The sequence below is a fragment of the Anomaloglossus baeobatrachus genome, chromosome 1 (assembly GCF_048569485.1).
Source record: "Anomaloglossus baeobatrachus isolate aAnoBae1 chromosome 1, aAnoBae1.hap1, whole genome shotgun sequence".
Classification (NCBI taxonomy): Eukaryota; Metazoa; Chordata; class Amphibia; order Anura; family Aromobatidae; genus Anomaloglossus; species Anomaloglossus baeobatrachus.
In genome coordinates, this window is record NC_134353.1 from 49221262 (window position 1) to 49226230 (window position 4969).

Consider the following 4969-nt stretch of genomic DNA (forward strand, 5'->3'; position numbering starts at 1 on the left):
CTTACAGTTTATTGCTTTAAAAATGAACATTGAGAGTAATAGACAATATTCTTTTATTATATCCTAATTATTTAGGAAGATTATTAAAAGCTTGTAGCAAATTGTAATTTACCTGAATTAGACAATGAAATACTGATCTCCAGAAGACAGACATAATGAGATTTTTATAGAAACATAAGTTCTTAGTATTGAGTAACTGGTCCCAGTAAAATGCTTAATTCAAACACACAGAGCAAAAATATAAATGCAATACTTTTGTTTTTGTTCCCATTTTTCATGAGCTAAATTCAACTTTTCTATATACACAAAAGGCTTTTTCTCTCAAATATTGTTCACAAATTTATCTAAATCTATGTTAGTGAGTAGAGATGAGAAAACCTGTGGTTCGGTGTTCGTACACAGATCTTTCCAAAAAAACAGAGTTAAGGTGCTTTACGTATGCAAACCACTTATACGAGCATCACTTTGCTCGGCTATGCTCGATACGCGGCCGAGTGGGAGCCATTTGCAGTGTTTGAACGGATCGCAGTGGAGGTAACAACAGCATGATCAGATGTAGTGTGCACCTCCCAAAAAAATGGAAAAAAAAAACACTGCCCACCCGCCTGCAGAATTGATCTTTTTATGGCTGGCTGCATGTGGGCGGAGACCTAAACTGCCCAATTCATGACTTCCATTGGGGTTCAGGTCAAATCTGTGTCCCAAACTGAACTTTATCAAAAGTCCAGCCGCAACCGCAGATCCGAACTTTCACAGCTCTGCTCATCTGTATTAGTGAGTGTGGAGACACGGGGGTCAGTGGGTGCTCTCGTCCGCTGATCCTGCCGCCTTTAGAAAGACAGCATGGCCCAGGGCTCATCCCAACTGAATGCCCGACCTCCTTAACCATGGGCGGAACACTACTCAGACAGCATAGGGTGAGGGAATTAGAATATTAAGACTTTATTTGATCCCCAAACAATTAATGGCATATGGCACATAACCAGCAAAACCAGCAAGAATGTAACTGGCAACAGTTTCTCACCCTTCTGCTGGCTCACCAGGGATTAGAATATGTCCGTGCCTCAGAGTTTCCAGGGCTGCTTACTCTAAAACCAGCAGCACCCCGCTTTCGGCGAGCACCCACCAAGAATGGAATAACGCCGGATTTAGGAAGCTGGCTGAGGACCGCAAAGCTAAATCCTTGCATTCGATGCTGAAGTCCATAGAGTATTATAATCCAGGTTCGGTTATGGCTTGCCAATTGGATCCGCAGGTCCTAGATTGGTAGCATGTAGCAAGAGTCTACCCGGGCAATGGACAGTCCTCCTTCTTATACCCCTGAGCTCTCCATTCAAACCATTGGGGTCTTCACAATTGGTAGATAAGACTGGGCTCTTATTGGCTAAAATTCAAGCCGTATACAAAATATCCCTAGTAGTAATGGTCTCTGACAGATATGAGGGAGAGACAGCTAAATTACATTACATGTAGCAATACACATAGTAATACAATGGGAGGTTCGCATAATTGATTTGTCTGGGTGTCTAACCTTCACTGGCCAAGGCAATTACATGAGTCAACAAGAACTTTAACACTAGACTCCTAAAGCTGGTGTCACACATAACGACGACGACAACGACGTCGCTGCTACGTCACCATTTTCTGTGACGTTGTAGCGACGTCCCGTCGCTGTCGCTGTGTGTGACATCCAGCAACGACCTGGCCCCTGCTGTGAGGTCGCCGGTCGTTGCTGAATGTCCAGCTTCATTTTTTGGTCGTCACTCTCCCGCTGTGACACACACATCGCTGTGTGTGACAGCGAGAGAGCGACGAAATGAAGCGAGCAGAGGGAGCAGGAGCCGGCGTCTGGCAGCTGCGGTAAGCTGTAACCAGCGTAAACATCGGGTAACCAAGGGAAGGACTTTCCCTGGTTACCTGATATTTACCTTCGTTACCAGCCTCCCCTCTTGCTGCCAGCGCCGGCTCCTGCACTGTGCACATGTGGCTGCAGTACGCATCGGGTAATTAACCCGATGTATACTGTAGCAAGGAGAGCAAGGAGCCAGCGCTAAGCAGTGCGCGCGGCTCCCTGCTCTCTGCACTGTGACATGTAGCTGCAGCACACATCGGGTTAATTAACCCGATGTGTACTGTACCTAGGAGAGCAAGGAGCCAGCGCTAAGCGCGGCTCCCTACTCTCTGCACATGTAGCACAGCGACGTTATGATCGCTGCTTCTGCTGTGTTTGACAGCTAAGCAGCGATCATAACAGCGACTTACAAGGTCGCTGTTACGTCACCGAAAATGGTGACGTAACAGCGACGTCGTTGTCGCTGTCGCTTAGTGTGACACCAGCTTAAGAGTCTTGTAGAATCAATGAGGGACTTATCCTCCATTTATAAACAAACTCATGTCTGGCTGAATTTTAAGAAATTTAACCAATGCTAGGCACTGACAGAGTCCATGTCGTCACAGTGAGCCCTTCTTCTTTAGGCCGGAGTCGCACTTGCGAGTGCCTTGCGCATATCTCACGCGAGTCTCACATCGCATCATCCAGCACGGCTGCACACTCTCCTGACAGGAGCAGGTCGGTTGTATGTATCTCTATGCAGCTGAGACGCTCCTCTCCAGAGAGTATCAGGCCATGCTGGGTGATGCGATGTGAGACTCGTGCGAGTTACACACGAGGCACTCTTAAGTGTGACTCTGGCCTTACTGAGACAATCCATCCACCTCACAGGTGGAGAATATCAAGATGCTGATTAAACAGCGTGATTATTACACAAGTCTGTCATAGGCTAACCACAATAAAAGGCCACACTAATGTGCATTTTTATAACACTGCACAATGCCACAGATATTGCAAGTTTTGCGGGAGCGTGCAATTTGCCTGCTGACTGCAGGAATGTCCACCAGAGCTGCTGCCTATGAATTGGATGTTCATTTCTCTATTCAAATTGTCTCTCCAGGAAAGGAGACAAACACTAGCGCAGCGCCACCTATTGGAAGTAGCGATCCTAAAAGTTAAATGTGGATTTTTAACAATCCTTTACATATAACTTAGGATATATATGCCAGATCAGAATCCCAATTTGCAGACACTGTGTTTCGGGGTGCTTGCTCCCAGTCAGTGCAAAGTATGGGGTGTCTGATCTGGCTCATGAGAAGCTTGTGGGGGGACCACGGGGGAAGACTATTCTCCTTAAAGGAGACTTTGCAAGCCAGTCTGGCTGCCAGTGAGGGGACTTATAGCTGCCATGCCCCTCGGAAAAATATTCAAATTGTCTCTCCAGGACTGGAGACAAACTCTAGCGCAGCGCCACCTATTGGAAGTAGCGATCCTAAAAGTTAAATTTCTCTATTATAAGCCATCTCTAAAAGCGTTTCAGAGAATTTTGCAGTACATCCAACTGGCCTCACAACCACAGACCATGTGTAATCACACCAACCCAGGATCTCCACATCCAGCATCTTCACCTCCAAGATCATCTAAGACCAGCCACCCAGACAGCATCTGCAACAAACGGTGCAAAACCAAAGAATGTCTTCACAAACTTTCAGACACTGTCTCAGGGAAGCTCATCTGCATGCTCGTTATCCTAAATCGGGGCTTCCACCTGACTGCAGTTCATCGTCGTAACTGACTTGAGTGGGCAAATCCTCCCATTTAATGGCATCTGGTACATTGGAGAGGTTCTCTCTTCATGTATGTGTGGCGCCCTGGACAAGCCAGGTCGTCACAGAACAACAACAACACACCCCACACTCCCGGTCAGGCACACCGAAGTCAGACAAAAAAAACCTTGTTGCCTTCCTCCAGGGGCTGATGTCCACACCAGGGGGTGGGCCAGGCGGTTGGCCCCGCCCACCGAGGAGTTCACAGTCCTGGATGCGGGAAAAGTAAGGCAGATTAGTGTTGGAAGTGAAAGTGGAAGGAGGAAAGTGGCAGTTAAGCAGCCTGAAGTTGCTCCGGGTGTGTGGCCCGGAAAAATCAGCAAGGTTGGCAGATGGTGGTGACCGTCTGCACGAGTGGCCTATTGGAGCTAGCCGTAAGGACCGTGGACGGGTGGTGGCCCGGCGGTACCGAACCGGTACGCAAAGAGAAGCCAGCACCATTCGGCAGGGGCTTATGGACCCCGGCAAGGCTAGGAGTCACCGTGAATTTGCCAAATCCGTTAGCGAAGGGAACCTCCTGGGTTTCCCAGCAGCCAAGTCCCGTCAGAAGGCAACAGTCCAACCGAGAGAGGGAAACACAGTCACCGCCAAGGCTAAAGTTCCCAGGGCCAGAGCCTGCGGGCAAAAGGGGCTCCTTCAGCACCCATCCAAGCTGGGGAGCGGGTTACAGGTGGGAACCCATTGGAACTGTACACGTTACAAAGGTGCAGGGAAAAGGCAGTCACCATCAACCTGCCGGGAGGAGAAACACTGCAGCCGTCTGTGGGACCCGTCCATCCAGCCGTGTGTTTTACCGAGAACTGTGTCCTCATCATTGGCTGAGTGAGTACCACCGTGCCGTGCGGCACAGCGCTGCCTCCGCGACCCTGCACCTCGCCAGGCCCCGTAACCCGCCTGCCATCCATCCCTACCCCATCACCGGGCCCCGGGACAACCAACCCCCTACCCACGGAGGGGAGAACTAACATCCAGACTGCTCCCTGTCATCGCTCCCGGGATCCCCGTCCAGAGCAGCGGTGGTGTCACCAATATCACCACAACCATGGGTGGCGTCACGGACAATAACCAAATCCCCACAATCCAATCCCCACCCTTTTCACTCACGGGCGAGGAGCGCCGCTCGAGTCCACGGGATCCGGCCCACCGCTCAAGCCACCACCGAGCAGCAGCAGCCGCAGCAGCAGCGGCCGGACCCGAGCAGTGGGAGAGCACAGCGTCCCCTCCTCCGCCCGCGACAGATGAATCCCAGCTTTCACTTTACAGAGCAGAAGGCAGACTGCATGAAAAATGGAAGCAAAAACAAGTGTGGCTT